General features: G+C 34.4%; 1 long non-coding RNA gene across 1 annotated transcript; it reads right to left on the reverse strand.

Annotated features, from left to right (window-relative positions):
• Positions 1–2,793: 2,793 nt before the first annotated feature.
• LOC134471878 (uncharacterized) lies at positions 2,794–11,951 on the reverse strand. The gene is made up of 3 exons (XR_010041584.1): positions 11,823–11,951; positions 5,738–5,855; positions 2,794–3,588 (listed from the first exon to the last, which is right to left on the reverse strand). It is a non-coding gene; the product is annotated as an uncharacterized LOC134471878 (long non-coding RNA).
• Positions 11,952–12,301: the final 350 nt, after the last annotated feature.

Genomic DNA, 12,301 nt, shown 5'->3' on the forward strand with positions numbered 1-12,301 from the left:
TTCATTTTATGACCCAGTGTATTGCCTTAAAAATGCAGCAATGCGCACTGTCCTTGCTGCAATCAACAAGACTCTTGGTGTGCTCGTTTTAATCAAAGATGCCACAAATTGGATATCAAGAACGAAAATGGATCATTTTCATTATAAAGCTAGCATCAACACTGATTAGATTGTGTACACAAATCTACATCTCAAAGCACAGAAATGTGTATCATAAAATTCGACAGGAACTGGCTGACCTTTCAGTATGTTTTCAGCAGTCTAACTTTGACCTTTCCACATTACACTCCTGAAATGTGCCACATGCCACTGATTGCCAACTAAGAGCATGTAATGAAAGTAGCTGCTGGATGGCTACAGACTGTGTCCCCAGCCAGGAGTGACAATCTCCTAGAGGTGCTGGAAGCTGTAAAGGAAACAATTCTGTTTACTTGTAGGAAGCGAGACCTCTTGCTGGAAGAAACTAATCAATTCTTTCGCTTGATAGAAATTTTAATTGAAGACAACATCCAGAGGTGAAAATGCTGTTCAACCAGCTGCTTCTCTTGCCATTCTGTCATATTAATTGGGATTGTCCTAATATTTTCATTGTTGAGTTCACTTGAGAGAATCACTAAATTGCATTAAAGCTGCTTAAGCATGAATTCTGTAAGGCAATCTTTTTAAATTTGAGCAATATGTAGCAACCGTGTACCTGATATATGAGAAGGATAATTTCACAATTCTCTAACAATGCAATATACCATATGCCAATGAGGTGTAAATATGCACATCATACTCATATCAATAACGTGGGTAATTTGTTTTGAAACAAATATTTGCTCTGAAGATGTGTAATAGAATATTTATTAGTGATTTTCTGTTGTTTTCTTGTCTCCCATGAGAAAGGGGATGGTGTTTTTATTTCTTTTGTGCATGCTCAACTGTATAATTAACAACATGTATTACCAGTAATAAACAGTTGCAATTGCACTAAAAAAGCAAGATTGGGGGAAAACACTTCTATACTCTGTGTGTTACACTATTTCGTCAATCCATTAGACACTATTTCAAGATATTTAAGCTGTCTCATGGAATTGTCTCCTACTGGGTTTCTATATGCCTAAACTTACTGAAAGAGAATGAGAGAATGTTCCTTCTGTTGCCAAGGGTCCAGCAAGTAGTGTGATGTACTCTCTTGTTTCCCTTGTATTCACACACTCAAGAGAGAAACTTGGGAGTCATGGGAGAGTCACCTTGTGTTTTTATTACAAAGTCCTGAATTACTTATCTCTGAAGTATTTCAAACCTGCCTTGCGTATCCTCTGTTCCAATTCAAAGCAGTGTTGTTCCACATACAGGTTACACCATCTTCCTCTCCATTTGCTCTACCTAGATTCACTCTGTCATGAAGCAACCTAGCTGAAATTTACATTTGCAATGTAGCGTTATTCTGAAAATCCACAGTTATCAATATAGTGCCCATGTGTATGATTTAAGTGCCATTTTTGATCATCATAATTGGATAAGAACTCAATAAATATTTACTAATGAATCTTTTCTATAGCTCATATTGCTTACATGCAGTTTACATTGATGGTGTGGCAAAAATGTTATATCTTCTGGGATACCTTTAAATATCTCGTTCTGATTTCATCTTTTTCTTCTACTTTTTAAATTTTCCTGCATAATAACAGTTCATTTGAGATTATTTTTAGCATACACTGAAACACTGGAATATTATACGCCAAACTTTTCATACTAACTGTTTTTAGATGAGACATTTTAGGAATAGTTGTAATTATTTTATAATTTTCTGAATTTCCTAAAGTTCCACAATCATGACTCATTTTAAGTTATAAAATATACTTGATATTAATTTTTTAAAAAATAAATGATCCTCATGTCTGTGTCAATTGTTTTATGAGACACTTTGTAAACTTGGTTTCTCCCTTCATTTAAGTTTTGTGATGATTTAAGCATAAAACATCCCCCCAAATTCCCATGTGTTTGGAAAGTGATTGGATGAGCTGCCCTGTATTCCTCAGCAGATTGGCCCACTGATAGGTTCAGTAACTGAGTGTGTTTTTAGGATCAAGGGCCTGAATAGAGATGGGTCACGGGAGAGGACTTGGATAGGTGCACTTTTCCCTGCTCCTCTCTCTCCGCTTACTGATGTCATGGCCCCCTACACAACCTTCCACCAGGCATTTCTACCTTGCAGCCTGCCATCTTTCGACTGAAGTTTCTGGAAACTGAGTCAAATAAACACACCTCCTTTAAACTGTGGGTGTCTATTGTTGTGTCTTGCCAGTGGGAAACTGACTGGAATAACTTTTTATTTGTGTTTTTCTGTAGGCTCCCTGACAATGCTCGTTCAAAGGTTGATATAGAATAGGGTATTTTTATTTTTTGTGGCAGACCACTTGGGCCCTTTTGATGTTTACAATCTAACTTGATTTGCCTCGTTTTCTGTCTCACATTAAACGTTTATGTAATAGTGGAATTCTTTATTACTTAAGTGAGGGTTCTATTTAAATGCAAAGCCATTGTATAAAATCCCATGATTTGTTCTGTTATCTTTAAACATGTAGACACACAATTGATTTAGTGGTGATATTTATTCATTGCAGTTCTACCAAAATAAAATAGTTACTAAAATGGTAAGAGGAGCATAGTCTTTGTTCTTTGCATTTTTACAACTGTCAGTCTGTGTACAAGCTGTAGAAAGAGGTAAATTCAAGTGCTGTTTGAACTTGAAGTGTTAAAGATAGGCATAGCATGAGTCTTTAGCCTTGAGGGATTTGCAGTCTTTTATAGACAAATTTATTCAAAGAATATTTAGAAGGAAATGCCATACATGCATGGAATACAATTCTGTATTTTCAGCACAGATTATATGAATCAAGAGCACATATAGACATAGAAATCACAGAAAAAAAAAAGAGAAAAGAAAGTGACAGCGTTTTTTTTTTTTTTTTTTTTTTTTTTTTTTTTTTTTTTTTTTTTTTTAGGAGACAAGACAAATTTAATGCTCAAGGTTATTTAGACTTTACTTGGTTAGAGAGGAAGCAGGCTAGACAGCAATCTGGGGCAGTTAACACAACCATAATTTTACCAAAGTCTATTGATTCTTTTATAGTACTCACATTCTTTCTGTTGCTTTAATAATGAATTATCTCTGACTATTATAAATATTGTGAATTCTTGCTATCACATGGATAAAATATCTAAATATTTTTTGCTTGCCTGGGGGTTTAGCTTAGTGGCACAAACACCTGCCAACTTCAAAAATGCAAGGTTGCATTATATAATACATATTATATGTATATATGTATGTATACATATATAAATATATTATATATGCATATATGTATATATATATCCAACAGTTTCAAAGTTTTTACTTATTCTTTCTCTCATCTTATTAATTTCAAAAAATAAACGTTTGCCTTTCACATTGTACATTTATGAGTTGCTTGTTTTTCCTCCAGAAATGCAAAACTCTTGCCATTTTTTTGCACGTTGTTTGTCCTTCCAATGGAAAAGAGCTCTACTGCTATTTTCATGATGTTGACAGTGACATTTTCCAGGCATTTGAGTCCATATCTGGATTTGACAAAGAAAAAGATGTAAAGCAATACATTAATTCAAGTTGCTTTAAAAGTGGAAAGGGCATCGCTAATAAATCCCAGACATATTTGCTGCTGAATCTTAAGTTAGGCTGCAGACAAGCTTACCCCGGTGTGAACTATCTTTTGGACTGGCCTGACTCACATTGCATTGAAGCATTGTTCCCTAACCTGTGCTGAAGTTCTGCAAAATGGACCCTTTTCATCAAACCACCCAGAGAGTGAAACTGCCCTTTCATGTAAGTTAAGTTAATGTTAGCTAGCACTACACACAATTCCTGCTTAACAAGTGATATATTTTGCAGCACTTTGGAGATTTACAGCTATAAATACATCTGCTGTTTTGTAAAACTTTAAAGCATATCTTCAAGACTGCTTGAATCTGCTTCCCCTGGACATGAATTTAATTAATTTAACCTTTATAAATTATGCTCATCTAAAGTCTAGTGTGCTCCAAAATTGAGCACCCTGGGTCACACTGAATGATCATCATGTCACCATCAGGACAGATTTGTGCAGATCTTTAAATAAATATAATTTTATAAATATATATAAATATAATTTTATAATTTAAGTAAACATAAATAGATCTTTAAATAAATATAATTTTCTTTGTTTTCAAATAAGTCGATTTTATTTTCAGTCCATAGTCTTATCTCCTCTACTAAGATTTTGTGTCTTTACTTCTTTACATAATTTTTATTTCTTTACATAATTCTACATATGTAGCATAAGCAACCATGAAAGACTTCATGTTTGGATTTCTCCTTAAATCTAAGCCTATTTTTAAATCACTATATGGATTTCTTATTGTACCTCTGCTATTAAATGTTGGATAATAATTTCTCACTTGGGTTTTTTAAACTTATTTAATTATATTCCTGAAGAATAAGGATAAATAAACTGTACATTGTTGCATATCAGAAAATTATTTCTACAACTATTCCTAAGTGTGATAACTCATAATATATATATATATATATATATATATATATATATATATATTGCTTCTTGCTTGAATTTTAATTTTTTGCTTTGGGTAACCGTTATTCCTTGTACCTAGATGCCCCTCTCCCGAAAGTCTCAGGAGCTTATAGGTGGGGTTTTTCAGAGGTATCTGGATCTTGAGTATGTGATAGTAGGATTAAGGGTGTGTGATAACTAAATCGGCTGATTGGAATTAGCATAGTTCTGGGCATGGCTGAAAGGATGTGCTGAATGCAGAAGCCCAACCCTGAATGTGGGTGGCACCACCCAAAAAGTTTATAACCCACATGGAATAAAAGAGAAAGACAGGTTTGTGGCTGCTACTTGCTTTGCTGGGTGCTTCCTCCCTGCCCTGCCATGGACTATTTCTGCTCTGAGATATTTCTCTGCCATTCCACCCTGCCTTGGAACCAACTGACTACAGATGGAAACCTCTACAAACTGTGAGGCAAAATAAATTTTTTCTCCTTTAACTTTGGGTGTTGGGTATTTTGTCTCAGCAGTGATAAAAGTAACTAAGACGTTAACTAAGAAGAAGTTAGACAATTTTTTAAGAATTTTTTTTCACTCTGCTTCTGGTTAGCACTTTTGTGCTTGATATTCTTCTAGTTGGAGTATGAACCAGAAGTAGAATAATTTAGGAAGGAACGTATAGGACCTTAGACACAAGTAAAGGAGCTAAAAGTTCTACTGACAAAGTGTGACAGGGACTGAAAAGTTGACTCTTTTCTAATCCATTTTTTGTCACTTGGGCCAGTTGTTTTCTGGACGAAGAAAGGGTGAAACAAGACACAAAGCCTGGCAAGCATAGATCTGTTCTGATGGTGACATGCAAATCATTCAGTGTGACCCAGGATGCTTAATTTTGAAGCAGTTTAGATTTTAGATGAGCATAATTTATAAAGGTTAAAAATAATTAAACAGAAAAAACTTTCTTCCTTCATATCTCTTGGATGAAATTAGAGAAAATGAAATTCATATATGTTTTGTCCTTTCTCTTTCCCCATTGTCTGGCATATTCACAAAGTGCTGATCATCTGCATCTCCAAACAACCTCACAAAACTCTCCACTGCCCCAAATCTCTGCCCATGCATCACATCCACCTTCTGCTCTTTCTGTGTAGGTTGGTTTAATATACCTTTGCTGAGAACGTTCTCCTCCTCCTCCTCCAGATCTTAGCAGTCTTTTCCTCTGATCACTGATTTTGCTTCTCCCCCCAAAACTGTCATGACTTTTGGACAAGACCATATCTGTCTCTTGAAAATGAGATAGCATAAAAAATAAGGATAAAAAAAAAGCAGACGAAGAAACAAAAACTGTAGTTTAAGGACACAACTGTTGTCTGAGGTTACAATGCTTTATGTTTTTCAGAAACCCTCCCCACAAAATTTTCCCAAGTATTGTATGGATAAAATAATCTTTAAATTTAGGCCCATGCTTTTTTACCTGTGAAATGCTCTGCCCTCAAGGAAGCAGCACTATTAAGTTGGCATCATGTCTCTAAACTTCAAACACATGCAAATTGTTTTCATTCTAACTTAGCCCAACAAATTGGTAGACTGATAGAGAGTAGTAACTCACATCTTAGATTCATGCATCCCAAAGATATCTCTAAAATCACATAAAACCCTAAAATACCAACCGATAAGATCTCTTATTTTATGAATAACCACATTCCCCTCTGAGTGTGTACCTCTTTATGCCCAGTAAACCTTCCCATGGCTCTCACAGACTCATCCTGCAATGCTTTTCTGACTCAATCAGGGAACCTATAATCTACCTCGTGAATGGGGTGAGTGGTGGCTCTTGTCTCCTCTTTATCTGACTTTCTCTGACCTCATTTGGAGACAAGAGTGTGCTGGTGATGGGTTGGAAGGAATTGATGATGAGATTGGAAGTGCCTGGTATCCCTTTTTTCACTTGTGGGAGGGAATGTACTGTGCAATCATGTTAGTATGTTGTATGACATCATTGTAGGAGAGCAAGAGAAGTGATGGAATATCCCAAAGGCCTTGCAAACTGTGTAGATGGAAAAATGAAGCAATAGCAGGACAGAAGAAGCATACTGACATTCACTGTCCCTGGTAGATTCACTGTTGTGTAGTGACATTTGAGACTGCAGCTCTATATCAAGTGGATTGTTCATGGAGTTTATGAGTGAAATACTGAAATAAACCTGAAATGATACCAGTTTGCATATTCATAACTAAGTCCTTACATCATTGTTGAAGTATAAAATAGTTATTTTTTCTCTAATAGCTAGTAGTCTTGAGTAGACTTTTAAAAACAGAAAAATATCTCTGGGCAGGGGATGAGGAGACAATAGGTCACAAACCCTAGCACGAACATCTCTTGGCCATACTTTAGTACACATTTGTTAAATCAGTCCTTAAAAGAGCACCAGTTTGAAGAATCTCTAAATTACCTTCCTGTCTGGGGTACTTATTATATTACTGTCTATATCTTTTTGAAACTTTATCTTAATTCCAAAAAAAAAAAAAATGAAGTAATTTTGGCTCAGGGAAGAAGGACGCAGTCACTTAAAGGAGAGGTGATTGCATAGCTTAGCAGCGACATTTGTAGTTTAATTGACAGAAGCTAAATGTGTAGAAATATGATTAAGTAAAAGGGATATTAAGTGAAGAGACACTATATTATTATTTTAAAAATAAAACTGAAAACATGATAATAAAAAGCTATTTGGCAAGACATTTTTAGAATTGCACATTTTGGAATTTTTAAGATGAAGTAATGGATTGATTACTGCTTTCTGCCCCAGTTTTTCTTACAAGGAAAGTGAAAATGAAATCTAACGTTATTTATCTATTTGTGCTTTTGTAAAATGTTCTTTATAAACAGTTACATTTGATTTATTTTTAATTTCATCTGTAAAGTTTCATTTTTAACAAAGTAGTATATGCTGTTCCCCAAAAACAAGCCCCAAGATGTTATTCAAGAAAAACGGGCAAGACATTTTTTTTTAAAAAGAAAGAGTGCTTTTATTTAAGCTGGCACCAGCAACACAGTGCAGATGGAGTTTACAAAGCTGTGCAACTGGGTTAGAATTTGACATACTTTTATAGCAATTAAATCACAAAGCAAAGAGTGATGTGATAGGAGGAAGAATGGGGAAGGCCTTTGCTCCCCTTTGCTTGAGGTCAGAGACGTTTCGCAGTTGGTGGGTGGTTAGCCCCTTTTTTCCTTAATTTACAGCCTTTGGTCTGCTAATTCCAGGAACATTTGTTTCTCACACAGGAACAAAGATTGACACGGCATGATTTGTCTCTCACAAAGAGAACAAAGGTTGACACAGCAAATAGGTTACTAAAGTGATGACACATACGGAACAGTATGGCGACGCTTCAGTTAATTTTTAACTGTGTGGTCAGTGCTCCAGTTACATGGTTACTAGGGTGATAAGCATAGCACAGAATGAGCTCTTTTTGCTAATAACAATCTTTTAAACTTTGCATCTTAGCTTTTATTAGCACAATATATGCACGTAAATAAAATATCCAAATGACACTGTAAGGCTTGTAGCAGAGTCAGTGATCTCTTATTCACATTTCTCCATTCTCCAGAGAATGTCTTTTTGATATTTATAATCACACGCTTATATTAGCTCTTATTTTTTTCAAACCTTGACATAACTAGAGATTTCCTATTATTAGAACTGATGCGATTTTCCCTTTAGCTATTACATCCACACACACATATTTTACTTTTTCCATCCTTCCAATATAGTTACATAGATTAAAAAAACCAGTGTTCGGCTATTTAAATTTTTTTTTTGATACCTGGGATCTAACTCATGTCCTCACACTTGTCAGGCAGATGCTTCTGCTGCTGAGCTAAAGCCCTGGCATTATTCCATTATCTTAACCTTATAAATACTAAGAATTGAAGCACATAAAGTAGAGTGATTAATTTTTTTCTACCATTTTTCCCATTTTTAATAATTGTTACCTGTTTGTGCTGTTTCTTTTGCATCTATTACTAATTTATCCCTCATCTTGCACATAGAATCACAAAGCTCCTCTTGAAATATCAGTTTTAAAAAGGTGTCTTTCTGTTTTTTAGCAACTATGACAGAAACATTTCCTTAAATACTCAGTTCTTGAGAACATTCTGTAATTATGTTTTTCAGTATTAGTCTTCCCCATTGATTCTGTGCTCGGTATATTACTTTCACTGGTAGTGTAAAGTATAGAAAATTTGATACAAGAAGTATTTTGAATAGTGCTTATCCATTTTTATTTCATTCCTGGAGCTTAATTTTCCCTGAAATATTCTACCAGTCAGTATCCTACTAAACATCAGATGATTGCATGCATTAACAAGTCTAATCAAGATTGTTTTAGGCCTAGTTCAGATTGTCAAACTGCTCAGGTTGTCAAAAACCATGTTAAATATACTGCACTAATGTTATGTATTTTGAAAGTAATTGAGTTACAAAGTGGTTTTTATAAGACACTATGTAATCATTCAGTGCTATTACTCCTGGAGTCTTCAGTTTTGCTCACACTTGCTACACTGCTATATCCTAAGACATCTTTAACCACCTTGGAAATTACCTCTGCCTATCTTATCTTTTTCTGTCACCCACATTTTGTGTGTTTGGTTTTCTTCATAACTGTAGTAAGCATATCTTTCAGGAGAGCCTTAAGAAAAAAGTTTTACATGCATTAACATGGAAGCAAATTTCATGGTTTTCTCCATAACTGTAGTAGGAATATTTTCCATGAGAACCTTAAGAAAAACGTTTTACATACATTAAAATGGAAGCAAATTTCATGAGACTTCACAAGTCTGAAAATACAAACCATTCATATTTAATTCAAAGTTTGATCACAGTGTGTAGTATTATGAGTTAAAAGTCATTATTAAGAAATTTGAAGTTAATTTTCTCTTAAACTCTGATGTCATTATTAAGAAATAGTAAGACATCTGGATTCCCACCTTTATACTTTTTTACTTTTCTGAGGGCTACTTAGTGCTTATTTCATTTCAATTATTTCATGATAAATGCTTTGGAATCTGTTTTACTTGTTGTATGAAATACTTAATTGTTTACTTCTATCTGAAGAACGGAAATTTATCCAATTGTATTAACGCTCCCATTGCTGGGGCACAGTATCAGGCATCTACAATTTAGAAAAAGATGGTTAATTTGGCTCCTGGTTCAGAGGAATTGGTCCATGGTTAACTAACTGCAAGGAAGGAATACCATGACAGAAGCACATAATGGAGCGAAGCTGTTCAGTTCATGGCAGCCAAGAGTGGATCAGGAGAGGAAGAGTCCAGTGACCTCCCATAGTCCCAAGGTTACATCTCCATGGCCTTCCCAGAGATCCCCAAGAGTGTATTATTAGTCTTCTAGACATTTCTTAATTCCATGCAATTGACTAATTAAGATTAATAGTCATGCAAATTCAGTATTTTAAATATTATTTCTTCTTTCTCTGTTTTCTCTACATATTAAAAAAATATACTCCTTCCAGAAGTAGTAAAAAGTTAAAAAATAATGGTTTAGATGCAGAGGAACAAAGGAAATAACAAGCATAGAATGCCTCCGATACTTTTAAAATTGAAATTCAGGTAGAGAGTAATGACTGTTCGATCTATTTCCCATCTTTGGAGCCCTTACTTGAATATGCTATATCTTCTGGATTGATCCTTTATTTTACTTGAGTTTTCCATACATTTATTATCTTTTCTAGAAAAGTTTTTGACATTACATTTCAACCTCTTCATTGTGTTTAAAATATTCTGTTACTGTCAATCTCTAAGATCTCGTTCTTGTTTTCTGAATATCTCTTTTTAAAAATGCTATTATCAGGGCTGGGGATTTAGCTCAGTGGCATAAGCACCTGCCTTGCAAGCAGGCAGTCGTGAGTTCGATCCCCGGTACCGATAAAAAAAACAAAACAAAACAAAACAAAGAAAATGCTATTATCAATAGATGCATAACACCTTTTAGCTCTCTGAAGACATTAAAGTTTACAAAATGCTTTTGTCTTCCTCCTTCCATTGTCTTTTCAACCCCCAATTTCCTTCATTTCTCTAATTTTCTCAAGATTCTGATGCATGTTGGAGGCATTCCTTCAATCTTGGATGACCCTTGAATACTCATTCATACTTAGACTTCCACACACAAGAAAAAATAAACTTGATAGAAAGTTGAATAACTGAACATATTCGGCTGATTGTTAAGCTTTCCTGAAAGGTGATATGATCAGTACAAGTTGATAGGTGACAATCTCAGCTGCTAATATCTGTGTATTTTTTTCTCTAGAGTTTATTTTCTGTAGAGAAAACTTTTAGCTTTATGATTATAAATTATAATTCTGGCATTTAGTGGTTTGGAACAAGCAAGGTTGAAGAGTTGAAAGTTTCAGGGTTTAACGTCCAGACTTTCACTTGGTCCTTTTGCCTTTGATAGATTCCTAATACTTCCTGACCCCCCTGTCACCACTCTGGCTAATGTTACAGATCCATATTTCTCCTATGCAACTCCCTGAAGGAACAGTTTTGTCAGATAGGAAAAAGACAACTTCTGACTTCAGAGCCTCAGAGAAGAGTTTCGAGTATAAGCGCCCCTCACACTGATACACAACTTAGATTTTTGTCCAGTTCTTGGGCTTCTGTGGTTCCCTGCGGTTTATCAGATTCTCGCTAGTCCTCTTCCTTTGCTAGTGGCCCTTGACCTACACAGTCATTTATCAGACTTGTTCGTCTGCTTTCAACTTTAAAAATACTGAAAGTATTCTACATTTCCTATCACCCTTTTCCATTTTTTCCCTCTAGGTCTATATCATTTTTTGCTACCTTTTTCCTGGAATTTGGGGAAGGGCTACATATGTTTAATGTTCTATATTTAATTATTAAAAACCTTAATGTTTTTATACCTCAAAGTCTACAAAAATTTGTGTAATTATGCTATAATTCCTATTATTATATCTAATCAAAGTCAGACTAAAATTATTTTAAATATTCATTTATAGTAGCACAGATCTCAGGAATATTGAATTTTCACTGGGAATTACAAAATGATATTAAATATTACTTTAAATGATATATTTTTATGAGTCATAGGAGCAGTAACATTAGATAAATATTTCTTTGGTCTTTGAAAATATGTTTCACGTATATATGTCTATGTATATGTATATAGATGATGAATATGAATTAATTCTAAGAAAATAAATGTAGAAAAAGCTTACCTTTAAATAAGGTCCAACTTATCCTTTAAAATGAAAATATAGTACCTTTGTCTGCAAGTTTTATTTCCTAACAAGTTTGGGAGTACTGATTATTTTAACCTACTATTATAAGTAATGTTTTCTCTGTACCTAAGTTAATGAAGCAAAGTTTGGTAATCTCATTGCAAATTCTAAAAATAGAGTGTGATAAATTTGGTGTCAGAATTCGTAGGCAAGGGGCCAACTCGCGAAGCTAATGGTGATCAGTGCCCAAAGCTGACACTGTGACACAGAGTTTTCATTTAATGGAGCTCTTACCTGCTAATTACTACCTTTCCTTGAATTAAAATTATTAAGCTTTCAGTGAAAAAACTGTGGCAATGCTTCTCTTTGTTTACTTTTAGTTATTTGCTTAATTTCTTGGATGACCTGATGTGGACTACAAATTGCAAAACTATGGAAAACTTCTATTATGAATTTTAAAAAAATGAAACAATCTT

Source organism: Cavia porcellus, unplaced genomic scaffold, assembly GCF_034190915.1.
Source record: "Cavia porcellus strain 051 isolate PalLab524CR breed Dunkin Hartley unplaced genomic scaffold, mCavPor4.1 scaffold_20, whole genome shotgun sequence".
NCBI classification, from domain to species: Eukaryota; Metazoa; Chordata; class Mammalia; order Rodentia; family Caviidae; genus Cavia; species Cavia porcellus.